General features: G+C 41.4%; 2 protein-coding genes across 5 annotated transcripts in view; one reads left to right on the top strand and one right to left on the bottom strand.

The window, feature by feature from the left end:
* LOC128690008 (uncharacterized) overlaps nucleotides 1-16,247 on the top strand; it is a 748,983-nt gene that overhangs the window by 682,724 nt on the left and 50,012 nt on the right. The window lies entirely within an intron of this gene.
* LOC128705187 (zinc finger MYM-type protein 1-like) overlaps nucleotides 994-16,247 on the bottom strand; it is a 104,447-nt gene continuing 89,193 nt past the window's right edge. For 2 of the 3 annotated variants that reach the window (XR_011392411.1, XR_011392414.1), the window contains exon 5: nucleotides 994-1,364. The gene's annotated coding sequence lies outside the window, so the exon portion shown is untranslated. Of the gene's footprint in view, nucleotides 1,365-4,471; nucleotides 5,401-16,247 lie in introns of those variants that run through there. The other variant, XR_011392413.1, reaches the window with a different exon arrangement.

Raw genomic sequence — 16,247 nt, 5'->3', positions numbered from 1 at the left:
AAGTAATAAGAAGACGCATAATTCTCATGTCCGCGCGAGAAATTCCTCACAGCTCCCTTAAGTGTACAATACTTGTTTTAATTATGTGAAAAGAAAAAAACGCTAAATCCACATAAATCATTGAACGCCTAAATGTTTTAGAGTTAATTTTTACTAAAGTTAACAATTCGTTGTTCTGATTGTAATAGATAAAGCTGTTAGATATAACGAAGTTTCTCAATAGTTTTTTTCCTGTTTTTTTTTTTGTGAATGAAAATTATGTAAATTTTGAAATTTTCACCCATATTAGCAACCTAACCTTACTAAATTAGAAAACTTTACCTCTTTTCTCCCATCTTCTACAGTGCATCGCTTGCACTGTTGCCCATCCCCTCATTCATTCTCTTTCCTCCCATCCCTTTTGCTTGTGTTTTCGTCTCCTTCCCATCGCTTCTCGTGGTGAGGTAAGGAAGTATGACAAGGATACATTGTATATGTGTATGCACTTGTAAACTTTGGTCTCTTGAGGTGACGCTGCACTGCCTGGACCCGTGATTCACATCCTTGAAGCTTAGCTCTAAATCTCTCGCTCTTCGTGCCAACATTTTTTTCCTGTCTTCGCATACTATCAGAGCGTTGTGGGAGGTTTGCTTATTGCTGAATATCTAATGGGAAGCATCCAACAAAGTTGATAGTCCAGAAAGTTGTAATTGAGAACCGTTATTGAATTCGCCAGATTCTGGCAGAGTGCAGCATTAATTCGCCTTCGAACAAAGGGGATAAGTTTATGTAAGAAGTACCCGGTGAGGCGGGTTACGGGCGTGTGAATATACGACCCGATTAGGGAAGTACTGAGCTTGGCAAGTGAGGATTGCTGGTGGATGTGTCTGTTAGGTAGTGATGTCATGGTGTTACGCGTTGTGAAAATGATCTAATGTTATTAAGGAAAATGTGTAAAATACCAAACCAGAAAATTTTGAAATATAAAACTGTAAAGAAATAAAATCTTGCAAATTCAATTCAAGTTTATTCTCTATAAGGGTTACAATGTGGGGTTTACAGGCTTTGGGTATTGTGTGGTTTACATGTTATAAAATCGTAGAAGACTGTCAAAATTGCAGGTTGTGTAGAGAGAGAGTGTGGGAGGGCCGGTTTAAAAAAAAAAGGATAAAAATGTGAATAACAAAAGCATATTTTTTGTGTGGGGGGAATTTTTTTTAAAAGAAGGCGTGGAGTAGTGTAGGCAGGTCTTGACAATGGTGGGGCGGGAACACTTGGCGCCCAGGCTATTGTTTGGGTCACGGAGCTCACATAGCTACACTAAGCTGCATGCCTCAACACTACACACTTTTATACGCCTGGTTCTTGGTGCGTTCTCAAGGACTCTGAAATATACACAGATATAAATGAATATAAAAATCACTTTTACTTCTTGATTGTAGCTGAAGTGTGAAATTTAAACCTTTGATTTTTCATTTGCAGAAGTTATGGAATGCCAAAAAATAGTTTTTTTTTTTTTTAGTATAAAGTGATGTAGTGAGCGATTATGTTCGTTGACTGCGTAGTACCATACTCTTGTAGTGAGTGTGAGAGGTCGTGTCATAACCTTGGGCAGATCAGAGAGACAGAGGTACTTATACATTGTGTATTGCTGGTAAATTGGCAGGTTGTGATGTTTGTGTGAGCACGACACAGCTGATGTGATCTGCAGCCTGCACATGGCCTCTCTCCTCTTGTCACACTCATTCGTTCACTTGAACTGCTCGAAATCTCGTCTCAGTTTTACACGGAATAATTACCAATTACCTGTTTTATCATTAGCTATTTTTATTTTGGAATTTGTCCGTATTTGATATTTTTCTTAATTAGTTGAAAGGATGATAATGGCATTTTATTCTATAGTGTGTAATTTCCACTCGATATATACTACTGGTGAGCAGCAAATCATATAATATGTTCTTGACCTTGCATCCTCTGCAGCTAAGCTGTATTTTTCACCGATAGCTTAGCGTATCTTATCGATTGTCTTATTACATGTAGTATGTGGCAATTATACAATTATTAACTAAATGATCCACAGAAATGTATAACCATCATACATTATTGTTTGTTTTACGGGAAGGACCGTGGGGTGAGTATCATACCGAGCATATCCCTTGAGGCGCACATCAACCAAATAACTGCTGCAGCAAATCCACGTCTGTGAAATCTAAGATGTCTAAGTAAAGAGTTATTGACGACACCGTACACCATGTGCGTCAGGCCCATATTGGAGTACGCACCACCAGTATGGAGCCCACACCTGGTCAAGCAGATCAAGAAATTGGAGAAAGTGCAGAGGATTTCAACAAGACTAGTCCCGGAGCTAAGGGGTATGTGCTGTGAGAAGAGGTCAAGGGAACTCAGCCTGATGACACAGGTGAACTAGGGGGATATGATAACGACTTACAGAATACTGAGAAAAATTGACAAGGTGAACAAGGACAGAATGTTTCAGAGATGAGAAATAGGACCTAGAGGGCACATCTGGAAGTTGGAAACTCAGATGAGTCATAAAGATGTTAAGAAGTATTTCTTCAGCCAAAAAGTGGATCAGTCTGGAGAGTGAAGTGGTAGAGGTGGGATCCATACACAGCTTTAAGAAGAGGTACGACAAGCTAGGAGAGTGAACCTAGTCTCAGTAGTACCAGTTACCAGTGTCAGTAGTAGTGACTCACTACCAACCGTCTGTGTGAATCACTTATTATTCACTGACGTTACCCCTGATCCTAGCATGTTTTGAACGCCGCTCACCCAGGCATCATTCATGAGTCAGTTGAAGGATAGACAGGAGAGACGCAGGTCAGACTTGGCTCTTCCCATCATATAGACCGTCGAATATACGCACTTACCGCCTACTTGAGTATTATTACCCAATCCACGTTTCGGAACCCACGGGACACTAGGGGCGACCAGCAAAAAGGCGGGGCCAGGAGCTGGGACTCGACCTCTGTAACCATGTATAAGTGGGTGAGTACAAAGGGTAGGATCCCAGGGATTGGGGGGTGGGGGTAGGATGTCAGTTGTTATTGGTGTTTATCAAGGAAACTGTAGGTTGTTGGGAAACGTTTTTATATTCAACAGTGAAGCTGCACTAATTTATTATTTAAGGTACACTGGCTGACACATCTAAATATTTTTGAAGAAAGAAAGCAGAGATTGAGTCGAAATATCACGGCAGAGCAACAAAAACAAAATGTCTTAAGGAGGAAGATATACAGACTAGTACATAACGGATGTACGTAGACTAGGTAGTGTATGAATGAATGGAGATTAAAAAAAAAAAGGAAAATGCAGAGTGCAGGTTGGATTTGTACGAAATTAGTTTTAATCATATATTTAAGTTTGCAGTTTATCAGTTGCGTAAAAGTGTTTTTAAAACACTTCACTTCAAGGTAGGTTCCTTGACGCTGGCGAGGGGCTCTTGATCTAGGGAATTGAACCTGAATACATTCCATCCCTCCCTCCCCCAGGCGCTGTATTATCCTACGGGTTTAGTGCTCCCCATGATTATAATAATTTTAAAGCAATTGTTGGCTATACCATAAATAAAATTTACTAAGAGATGTACGTTAAATTGATATGTTCCGTACTTTATATTTGGAAAACGATATGTATACAAGGAACTTCAAGTATAGAGATTTATTTTGTCAAATGAAAGTACATTATCTATGACATGTGTGCCAGGTTTAGAGAGGTGATCACATGATGAACCCGGCTGTTGTTGTCCTGGATTTGTTGGCTTGTATAGCCATCACAAGGTCTCTGATCTAAAGTCTTGTACATTTGTTTGGATATTATATCTCAAGTGTACAGGTTTATGATTGGGGGTCAAGGAAATGTCTAAAGTTCATATTCTTCTGGATTTGTCCTTCACTCAGTAAGGCCATGGTCAATATCTCAGGTAATAAGACGAAGATGGATGTCGCAAGCAAATTCACAGTCATGGCTGTTATCTGTTTTGGGCATCTTGGCTGCATGAAGTATGGAGGAGAGAAGCAATTATTTCCTAGGCTTGCGGTTAGGTGAAGGGGAATATTTTCGCGCATTTCTGTACAGCTGGATACGTAGGTTGTGTTGTAGGTGGACGTAAGTGGTCTCCAACAGTCATTAGTTGTGTGGCATAGGGTATTGTGTGTGCATGTGAGTTACAGAGATATGAAGGTGAGGATGGTTCTTTGAATATTTGGTGTTGTATTAAGAACCGAAGAATATTCAGAGTTTGTGTATGTGTTGATAATTCTGCAGCAGTGATTTACCAGTCAATGAGGCGACATGACCGGCCTCCATAAATCAACTTCACCTGTGCTGCCGTCACTGGTTGTTTTGCCTGTCTCTTAATGGTTTCGGGAGTCGCTGCCCCAGCGGTTAGTCCCGGACTAGGCCTCCTAGTTGATAGCATGATCAGTCAGGCTTTTTGTGTTAGCAGCAGGGAGTCCAAAGTAAGCCCTACAGCCCATCTGATCAGAAATCGTTCCGAGGTACCCGTCGTTACGGGTAACGGCGGTGCTTTGCATCTGTGAAGTCGCCACATTGAATCCCCAGTACTTACACACAAAAATAAAAAGTATACCTCAACTAGATTAGTATGTTGGCATTTGTGTTGGGGAGGGACTGCCTGTAACCAGTAAAGATAATTCATTGGCCGTCGGCTACGCGACTAAAAGCGTTTGTGGGGGAGGTGAATCATTTAGCAGATATGTTGAGCTCGACGGACGAAGACACATTGGGGATTTAGAATATTCATCGACTTGCTTAACAACTGCATGTTTGAGTGGAAAGACTGGAGGAGTTGGAGCTGCCTTGATGGGCCTCTGGGAGCGCTGAGTTTGTGGATAAGGAAGGGATGAATGAGAACGGTGAGAGATTTTGGGGTTAGGAAAGTGGAAGTGAACGTGGATATGGCTTGGCAGATGGTGCAAAATACCTAGTACACTAGGAGATGACACAGTAAGTGTAAAGGGATTAAGTCTTTTCAACACTCTCCTTTCATACATAAAGGAAATTACCAACAGACCCCTAGCTGTCTCGTTGGTCGGGTTAATATCCAGCATGCCAGCCCGGGGACGATTACACCCCCCCAACTCCCTCCCCTGAAATTGTCTTCAGGTAAATCTCTGAGAAGGAAACAAATAATTTTCTGGAGGGTGTACTTCATGACTTTGGTTTTAATGGTATATGTTCGACTTGGGTGTTATGGCGGCAGACAATGTGTGTAAGGCGAAGAAAGTTCCAGAATAAGCATTCAGTGATGTTTCGTGCTGTAAAGAACTTTTATCGTAGTTCTACAGGGAAACATTATCCCAATAAAAGTTCCCCTTCGTACTTGTCAGTATTTCATCCATGTGGGCGAGGTGCTGGTGGTGAGCAGGGAAGTCTGACCTGCGGGCAGGTTGTAAGATTAGCACAAGGTTGAAGGTCACGGGCAATATAGGTAAAGACTTGAGAAGTGTTGTTGGGTGTGATCTCCCGCGGCAGCGTAGCAACCGGTCCAGGGTACACAAGAAACCTTAATTAGCGATAGAATGAATTAGTGGCTGGCTTAGTGATGGCCTGCACGTCTCTGTACGTCAAGAAGCGGATAATTGTATCATTATATGTTATTTGTGGTGTTAGGTGCCCTGTAACCTGTCGCTGCCGACTAGTGACATGGTGAAAATATCTGATGTGTGTGGAGCTGTAAAGACTAGCAAGGTTCTGGCTATTTGTTATATGAGGCGTTAGGCGATGTCTTGAATATGCGTGCACGTTTATATGAATATATGTATGGGGATTGTGAACTAGAAGTAAAAAAAAAGTGTAACGTGTGAGTGATAGGTAAATGTGAATGTAAGGTGACAACGTTTTGTGTTGTTATAGGCTTGCTTGTGCTTGCATAGAGGAGGCACTGGCTTCGTTACTTCATAGTTGACGCTTGTTGTTTAATTTTTTTTTTGTCCACGTCTTGTCATGTCTACAAGTGGTTATTATAGTGGTTTGTGTACTACAAACGGAGATGTGGAAATTATATGAGGAAGATAATGTACGCTGTAAGTTATGAGTTATAATTGAGAACAACATAAGTCACGTGAAAACATAGTTGGCAAGTTTAGTTGCAGTCGTGACATATTAACGGAAGTATACGAGAAGAGGAGGCCGTTATCACTAAATCAGCAGTATTTGTGATGCTTCATAAAGACATCCTCATTAGCAAGTTATTGTTAGAATTGAGACGGAAGTAAAATGAAACATTATATTATATTTGCGGCACGTACACTTGACTAGTCTCATTTTCCCTATTAAGGAGAGAGAGAATGCGAACCTTTGTGGAGTAAGGGGTTCCTTCTTTTAATTAACAGGTTTGGAGCGAGAGACTTCCCATCTTCCTTGCCTGTGAGATGTCTAGGGCTCACCACAATGTGTGCTAAGTAGGGAGCGTACTGTATGTAATTTGCGAAACCCAGTGTATTTTATGGAGTTCTAGTCTTCGTTTCTAATTATTATACCGAAGAGAGAGAAGCAGCTCCTGGTGCTATTTTACTCACCGTGAAGCAGGATAAATATTTCCTGACACGGTGCTTTTAGTCATATGACCAAGGCCTTCCGCTGGCTTACTGGCCCATTGGGCAAAAAATATCACATAAAAAATATCACATGTGATGTACTATATAGCGGCCCCTGCTTCTCGTCACACGAGTATGGGACACATGATATCTGGGTGCTTCACTGCTATGATTGTATCATTGTATTAATTGTTCCTGGTGTTTTAAGTGTAAATTTAGTTTTAAAATTTATAAATGCATAATAGGGACGCAATGGCAATTGATCAAAACATTCACACCGCAAAGGGGCGGGGCCAGGAGCTGCGTATCGACCCCTGTAACCACAGGTGAGTACACACACACACATACTGCGTGGAATAGACAAGGTGGACAAAGACATGATGTTCCAGGGAGGGGACACGGAAACAAGAGGCCACAATTGGAAGTTGAAGACACAAATGAGTCAGAGAGATAGTAGGAAGTATTTCTTCAGTCATAGAGTTGTAAGGCAGTGGAATAGCCTAGAAAATGACGTAGTGGAGGCAGGAACCATACACAGTTTTAAGACGAGGTTTGATAAAGCTCATGGAGCGGGGAGAGAGAGGGTCTAGTAGCAACCGGTGAAGAGGCGGGGCCAGGAGCTAGGACTCGACCCCTGCAACCACAAATAGGTGAGTACAACCACAAATAGGTGAGTACACACACACACACGCGCGCGCGCATGCATGCATGTCTTCGGAAGCACACATCAACCAGATGTGTAATGCAGCATATGGACGCCTGGCAAACCTGAGAACAGCGTTCCGATACCTTAGTAAGGAATCGTTCAAGACACTGTACACCGTGTACGTCAGGCCCATACTGGAGTATGCAGCACCTGTTTGGAACCCGCACTTGATCAAGCACGTCAAGAAATTAGAGAAAGTGCAAAGGTTTGCAACAAGGTTAGTTCCAGAGCTAAGGGAAATGTCCTATGAAGAAAGGTTAGGGGAAATCGGCTTGGCGACACTGGAGGACAGTAGGGTCAGGGGAGACATGATAACGACATATAAAATACTGCGCGGAATAGACAAGGTAGACAAAGACAGGATGTTCCAGGGAGGGGACACAGAAGCAAGAGGTCACAATTGGAAGTTGAAGACTCAGATGAGTCAAAGGGATGTCAGGAAGTATTTCTTCAGTCATAGAGTTGTCAGGCAGTGGAATAGCCTAGAAAGTGACGTAGTGGAGGCGGAAACCATACATAGTTTTAAGACGAAGTTTGATAAAGCTTATGGAGCAGGGAGAGAGAGGACCCAGTAGCAACCAGTGAAGAGGCAGGGCCAGGAGCTAAGACTCGACCCCTGCAACCACAAATAGGTGAGTACACACACACATACACAATAGTCACTTTATTAGGTACACGCGCTTGTTAATGGAAATATCTAATCAGCCTGGTTGATCAGGCTCTGATCCACCAGGAGGCCTGGTCACAGACCGGGCCGCGGGGGCGTTGACCCCCGGAACTCTCTCCAGGTAAACTCCAGGTAATTACGTGGCAGCAGATCAGTGTGTAAAAGAATGCAGATATGGTTAAAAGGTTCAGTTGTTGTTCAAACCAGACATCACAATGGGGACGAAATGTGATCTACTATCTGAGTGACTTTGACCGTTGGATGATTGTTGGTGCCAGACAGGGTGGTTTCGGTATCTCAGAAACTGCTGATCTGGGATTTTCTGGTACAGCAGAGTCTGGAGTTTACACTCCTCAAGGGAGGTTCCTTGAAGCTGGTGAGGGGTTCTTGATCTAGGGAATTGGGTCTATGCTCTGATTCCCTGATTGAGCCTGAATACCTTCCACCCCCCTCCCCTCCACATGCGCTGTATAATCCTACGGGTTTAGCGCTCCCCCACGATTATCATATCTAGAGTTTACAAAGAATAATGTGAAAAACAAAATATCCAGTGATCAGCAGTTCTGTGGGTGAAAACACCTTGTTAATGAGAGAGTTCAGAGGAGAATGGCCAGACTGGTTCAAGCTGACTGAAAAGCGACAATAACTGGGCCGTTTCAACAGTGGTATGCAGACTACCATCTCCAAATGTACATGTCGAATTTTGAAGTTGATGGAATATAGCAGCAAAAGACCATACTGGGTTCCACCCCTGTCAGTTAAGAACAGGAAACTGAAGCTTCAGTGGGTACAGGTTCAACAAAACTGGAGGATTGGAAAAATGTTGGATGGTTTGATGAATCTCAGTTTCTGACATGCAGATGGTAGGGTCAGAATCAAGTATAAACCTTTGGAATGTGGTGATACGGGAGAATGGGAGCATGATTGTGCAGTTAACAAATCTGTAGCAATTGTGTGGTGCTACAGTAGAATGCATATTAATTGGGACGATGGTGAAATAAGACATTTATTTAGAAAATTAATAGTTTTTTGAAAAATATTTGGCATTGATATGACGTAATTTAGTTAAGAAATATGACTACCCTTTGCTTTTATAAGCATTGCTACACGGTTTAGCATAGAATCAATCAATGTTGAACACATTTTGGCAAGTTCTTTGTCGTGGTACCAGGTCTTAATAACAGTAGCAGTTAGCTTCACAGTTGAACAGTCCTGTTTCACAATCCTGCATTTTGTTATTGCCCATAGATTCTCAACTGGGTCGAGGTCAGGAGAGCTTCCAGGCCAATTTAGAATGCTTAGGCCACTCTCTTGGAAGAATGTCAGCATTTTTCTGGATGTGTGGCATGGAGCAAGATTCTGCTGGAAAATGCCTTTACCACTAGGAAACTGTCCACAACGGGAAGCAAATGAGTTGCCAGGATTACCTTGTGTTTGTCACTGTTCATCATTCCCTCGTCAGTAACAAGTCGTCTAGGGCCTTTAACAGTAAAACTACCCCAAACATCTTTGGTGGGTGTTTTGGCGCTTGTTGAATGTGTCCATTCTTATGAGGTTTGCCTTCGCTCCATCTCACTACTACTGATCTGTATCCAGTCATGTCATCCATCTCTTATGATCGAGTGCCCACTGCAGTCTTTTTTCTTCATAGCAGCAGTCAGTTGTTTCTTTACCAGCTTTCTGGGAATTCTGCCAACTATGAAGAACCTTGTCAAACAGTTGAAGAATCAACATTTATGCCACCAGAAACCAAATTTCTCTATAGATCTTTGCTGATTTTCTTGGGATTCTTCACATTATTTCTTATGATAACCTTGTCATCATGAGGTGTTGTCTTGAGTTTTCTTCCACATCTTTCTTGATGCAACACTCCACAATCACCAGTGTCATCAGCACTCTTCAGAATCTGACCAACAGTTGATTTTGCTAGGCTTAAATTTTTGATGATCTGTCCAATACACAAATCAGCATGTTTTCTAAGAGTTACAATACTTACATGCTTCCTAGGTGTAACATCCTTCATGAATTTCAGCAGAAATCATGAACTGAAGGGGAGAATAAAGCAAAACCACATTCACTCACAGAGCATGCTTGCAGGAATAGCCTTACAGAACAACAGCTGTTGTAGCACTGACTAGAGTTGCAGGGTAACACCATAGCTGGATGGTTGCCAGAACTTGGTAGCAAACTCTTCTGAAAAGAACCCAAACTACTTTAATTAGCTGGAGACAAAGACATATGAGATTATCAGAAAATTTACTCCTGTTTCAATTTTCACACTGCTGTACGTCAACATGGACGAGAATGTCAAATAGATGTTTCCAGCACCTTTTTGAATCCATGCCATGAAGACTTCGGGCTGTTCTAGGGGTGAAGGGGTTCCCTACCCAGTACTTGAAGGGCATACCTATACAGTTTGGCTCTACCTGACCTAATGGGGTTTTGTTTCCATTTTTCTTTCCAGGGAAACCTTTGTCTTCTTTGTAATTCCTGCCCATATTTGGGCAACATATTTCCCCCCAGACTCCATGGAAGCAGTGTTCAATAATGCTTTTGTGGCTCTTAACAATTCCAGTATTATCATTGTGTGTTCTTGATCAAGAGGCCTCTGCAGTGGGACCACGTACCGAACGATTTGATTAGTATATTTTGTGTGTATAATCAAAATTTTTGGTTAAAGTTTTTAAACATTCCTCTTAGGTTTGCTTTCCCTAATTTTTTTTTTTACCTGTAAAAATTATACTTGAATATATCTGACATACTTACCTTTATGTTCCTTAAACTTTTATTCTGCTCTGTCATGGGATTCCATTGCTTTTTATACCGCTTAAATTCTTATTACTTTCATTTTCCATACTTTATTGTATATACTACAGCTTGGGTTTCAGTACATTACTCTGGAGGTTTCCTCTGTCCTTGATGCCTGACATGTGTAGAGTGACATTAAAGTAACAACTTTTGCATTTGTCTCACTTGATAATAAAAAAAATCATTTTCCACAATTACAGTATCTAGAGTAACAGACATCTAACCTTTTCATTTTGCTATATTTTACTATTGACATTCATATTATTACAAACTTGTATAACTATCTACCCATGTCTCCACTAATTACTTTTGCACAGTCCATATGTGATTATAAATCACTAACCAGAACAGTCTATCGGGATACTTTGTTTCACTGATGCACTTTTTTATAATCTTCCTTTAACCATTTTATTATTTATATTCTTGGGAGAAAAGCACTAAAACTGTAGGGGTTGTGGAGAAATGGTAGGCAATCAGGTTCAGTTCAAGGGAAGGGATGATAGGTCCAATTCCTTGGATCAAGAGCTCCTCTCTGGCATCAAGGCACTTTCCTCAATAGGTTTAATATTGTATAATTCTCTCAGTTTTATCTCAATCACTTACATAAAATTTAATCATTATATGTATCTTCATTCTTAATGAGGTGAAAACCTGGCCACAGGCTGGACTGCAACAGTAGAGCCCTTAAAACTGGCTTCAGTCACAGGTATATTTGTGTGACTATCCCACAACCAACAGAGGAAGTATCATTCCCATTTTAAATCTCAGTTTTCTTCTCAAGTAACTATTTTCATGTGATTGAAAAAATTTAGATACTTTTATATCATGTTCCTTATTTTGTTTATTAGGCTTCCCTCTCAAATAAAATTTATTAATTCCTTACATTTTTAACTTTGCATGTGTACAGTATTTGTTTAACTACAGTGGACCCCCGAGTTTTGTGATTAATTCGTTCCAGAGAGTCTGCTGACTGGTGAAATTCACGATTGGCGAATCTATTTTCCCCATAAGAAATAATGGAAATCCAATTAATCCATTTCATACACTCAAAAGTATTAACAAAAATGAATTTTTTGAAAATTAAATATAGATTTACAGAAAACAATGACAAATATAAAGCACTAATAAAATGGATAAATGAACATTTAACATCACACTTAAACTTTATTGAAGACACTCGTTCGTGTATGGCAGACAGGTAGGAGGCGAGAGGGATGCGAGTTTATTATGCTTCAATATGATGCTAGTATCATCTCTACGGCTTATTTATCTATCACAATTCATCTAATATGACATAATAAACAATACACATGTACAGTGGACCCCCGCATAACGATTACCTCCAAATACGTCCAATTATGTAAGTGTAATTATGTAAGTGCGTTTGTACATGTATGTTTGGGGGTCTGAAATGGACTAATCTACTTCACAATATTCCTTATGGGAGCAAATTCAGTCAGTACTGGCACCTGAACATACTTCTGGAGTGAAAAAATATCGTTAACCGGGGGTCCACTGTATTAATAACATAGAAACATGATATATACAGCAGACTCCTGGTTATTGGCCGCTTCTGTTATTGGCCAACTCGGTTATCGGCCGTTTTTTTGGCACCTGGTTATCGGCCGTTTGGGACGCATCCATCTGCCGGCTGGGGCCACTTGCGCGTCTGTTTGGCTTTGTCTCTCGATGGCTGAGGAAGCTTCTGCTCATACATCCAAACATTTCATTGTTTTCCATTGTTTTTAGTTTTTTTTTTTTTGCAGTGCAACTGTGAAATAAGTAACCATAGCTCCAAAGAAAGTTCCTGTGGTAAAGAAAGTGAGAAACACCATGGTATTTAAGTGTGAAGTGATAGAAAAGTTTGAGAGTGGTATGAAGTTGGTGGAACTTGCCAGGATGTACAGCAAGAATAAATCAACAATTACATCCATCCTGGCAAAAAAAGAACAAATCAAAGATGCTAATGTTGCAAAAGGAGTAACTTTTCTAACTAAACAAAGGCCACCAATAATGGAAGAGATGGAAAAGTTATTATTATTGTTGATTAAGGAAAAAGAATTACTGGGAGACAGTGTTGTGGGGTCTATTATTTGTGAGAAAGCAAGGGAACTGCATGAGGATCTTGCAAATAAAATGCCTGGAACAAGTGCTGCAGTTTGTGAATTTAGGGCCGGCAAAGGATGGTTTGATAGATTTAAGAAGCGTAGTGGCATACACAGTGTTGTAAAGCATGGTGAGGCTGCAAGTTCTGACAAATGTGCGGCTGAAAAATTCGTGTAGGATTCAAACCCCAACAAGTGTTCAATTGTGATGAAACAGGCCTGTTTTGGAAGAAAATGCCAAACAGGACCTACATTACCCAGGAGGAAAAGGCACTGCTAGGACACAAGCCTATGAAAGACAGGCTTACTCTTTTGTTGTGTGGTAATGCTAGTGGGGATTTCAGAGTGAAGCCTTTACTTGTGTATCACTTAGAAAATCCCAGTGTTCAAGAAAAACAATGTCATGAAGAATAGATTGTGTGTGATGTGGAAAGCTAATCATAAGGCATGGGTCACAAGGTAAATTTTCAAAGAGTGGATCAATGATGTGTTTGGCCCAAGTGTGAAAAAATACCTCCTGGAAAAGAGATTGCTACTCAAGTGCTCCCTGTTACTGGATAATGCTCCTGCACATCCTCCAGACTTGCAAGACCAAGTGTTTAGGGGCTTCGATTTCATCACAGTGAAGTTCTTGCCTCCAATCACCACTCCTCTCCTCCAGCCTATAGACCAGCAGGTCATTCTAACTTCAAACAACTCTACACAAAAGCAGTGTTTCAAGAGTGCTTTGAAGTGACATCGGGCACTCGGTTGACCCTAAGAGAGTTCTGGAGGAATCACTTCACTATCCTCCATTGCATAAGCCTTATAGGTAAGGCTTGAGAGGGAGTGACTTCCAGGATTTTGAACTCTGCTTGAAGAAAACTATGGCCAGATTGTGTCCAAGAGAGGGATTTTGAAGGGTTTGAGGCTGACCCTGACCCTGACGACCCTGTGAACTCTGTTGTGGCACTGGGGAAGTCCCTGGGGTTGGAGGTGAGTGGTGAGGATGTGGAAGAGTTGGTAGAGGACCACAGGGAAGAGCTAACCACTGAAGAGCTGCAAGAGCTTCAACTTGAACAGCAACAGACTGCAGCTGAGGAACTTGCTTCAGAGGAGGAGGAAGAAGAGGGAGTGAAGGAGGTGCCTTCTTCAGAGATTAAAGAGGTGTGTGCAGTGTGAACTAGGGTGCAAGCTTTTGTAGAGAAACACCTCCCTGACAAATCTGAAACAAGCCATATCTGCAACATGTTTAGTGACAAAACCCTGTTCCATTTCAGGGAAATCTTAGAGATCCCAGAAACAGAGCGCTCTGGAAAAGTTATTTTGTGAGAGAGGGGTCCTAGTGGCATTAAAAGACAAAGAAGGGAAGTAACCCCAGAGAAGGCTTTGCTACCTAAAGTCTTTATGGAGGGGGATTCCCCTTCCAAACACTAACTCCTCTCTCTCTTTCCTCTTCCCTATCTTCCAGAAGCCAGCATTAGCCTTCAATAAAGGTATGTAATACTTACATATTGTTAAAAAAAAAATGATTTTTTTGTGAATATTTTTGTCTGGAATGGATTAATTGTACTATTTCCATTAATTGTTATGGGAAATATTAATTCGGTTTTCGGCCATTTCAGTTATCGGCCGACCTTCTAGAACAGAGTACGCTCGATAACCGGGAGTCCACTGTACTCTAGAATGAATAAAATATGTCATAATGTATGTGAAGAGTAAGTGGTGGAAGTGTTGTTGTTGGGTTTATAAGGGCCACTAAGAGAAGTCATACATGGTGGTGGTGGAGGCAGCAGAACCCACTATTCACACTTATACAATGTATGTAATTTATAAATAAGAAATATTTACATTTTAATTTTTTATTTTTTATTATTATCACACTGGCCGATTCCCACCAAGGCAGGGTGGCCCGAAAAAGAAAAACTTTCACCATCATTCACTCCATCACTGTCTTGCCAGAAGGGTGCTTTACACTACAGTTTTTAAACTGCAACATTAACACCCCTCCTTCAGAGTGCAGGCACTGTACTTCCCATCTCCAGGACTCAAGTCCGGCCTGCCGGAAATATTTACATTTTAATTTATAAATAAGAAATCCAGTGGACCCCCGGTATTCGATGGCATCGGTATTCGATAAATTTGGTTTTCGATGCATTTTAACGCAAAATTTTTTCCTCAGTATTCGATTGAAAACCTGGTATTCGATACGATTCGTACGAGACCTGTCCACGTGTGGCCTGAACTGCTCCGTGTGTGCTAGTGTTTACAAGCCAGCCAGTGTGCGCGCATCTAAGGATACAGTGGACCCCCGCATAGCGAACGCCTTGCATAGCGAACAATCCGCATAGCGAACGCTTTGTTTGCTAAAATTTTGCCCCGCATAGTGGACAAAAACCCGCTCAGCGACCTTCGTCCGAGACGCGTCCAATGTGCGCCCTCAGCCAGCCTCACATGTGCCGCCCGTCCCATTGTTTACCAGCCAGCCTCCGCGGTAACATTCAAGCATACACTCGGAATATTTCGTATTATTACAGTGTTTTCGGTGCTGTTTGTGGAAAATAAGTGACCATGGGCCCCAAGAAAGCTTCTAGTGCCAACCCTACACCTCAAAGGGTAAGAATACCCATTGAAATGAAGAAAGAGATCATTGATAAGTATGAAAGTGGAGTACGTATCACCGACCTGGTCAGGTTGTACAAGAAACCAAAATCAACCATCGCTTCTATTGTGGGCAAGAAAACGGCAATCAAGGAAGCTGTTGTTGCCAAAGGTTTAACTGTGTTTTCGAAACAAAGATCGCAAGTGATGGAAGATGTTGAGAGACTCTTATTGGTGTGGATAAATGAAAAACAGCTAGCAGGAGATAGCGTCTCTCAAGCGATCATATGTGAAAAGGCTAGGAAGTTGCATGACGATTTAATTAAAAAAATGCCTGCAACTAGTGATGATGTGAGTGAATTTAAGGCCAGCAAAGGTTGGTTTGAGAGATTTAAGAAGCGTAGTGGCATCCATAGTGTGATACGGCATGGTGAGGCTGCCAGTTCGGACCACAAAGCGGCTGAAAAATATGTGCATGAATTCAAGGAGTACATAGAAACTGAAGGACTGGAACCTGAACAAGTGTTTAATTGTGATGAAACAGGCCTGTTCTGGAAGAAAATGCCAAGCAGGACCTACATTACTCAGGAGGAAAAGGCACTCCCAGGACATAAGCCTATGAAAGACAGGCTTACTTTGTTGATGTGTGCCAATGCTAGTGGTGATTGCAAAGTTAAGCCTTTATTAGTGTATCACTCTGAAACTCCCAGAGCGTTCAGGCAAAAGAATGTCCTCAAGGATAATTTGTGTGTGCTGTGGAGGGCAAACAGTAAGGCATGGGTCACTAGGGAATTTTTCTATAACTGGTTACACCATGCATT

The sequence above is a fragment of the Cherax quadricarinatus genome, chromosome 25, assembly GCF_038502225.1.
Source record: "Cherax quadricarinatus isolate ZL_2023a chromosome 25, ASM3850222v1, whole genome shotgun sequence".
Classification (NCBI taxonomy): domain Eukaryota; kingdom Metazoa; phylum Arthropoda; class Malacostraca; order Decapoda; family Parastacidae; genus Cherax; species Cherax quadricarinatus.
The sequence above is the reverse complement of the archived record's forward strand: the minus strand, read 5'-3'. Positions and strand labels throughout refer to the sequence as shown.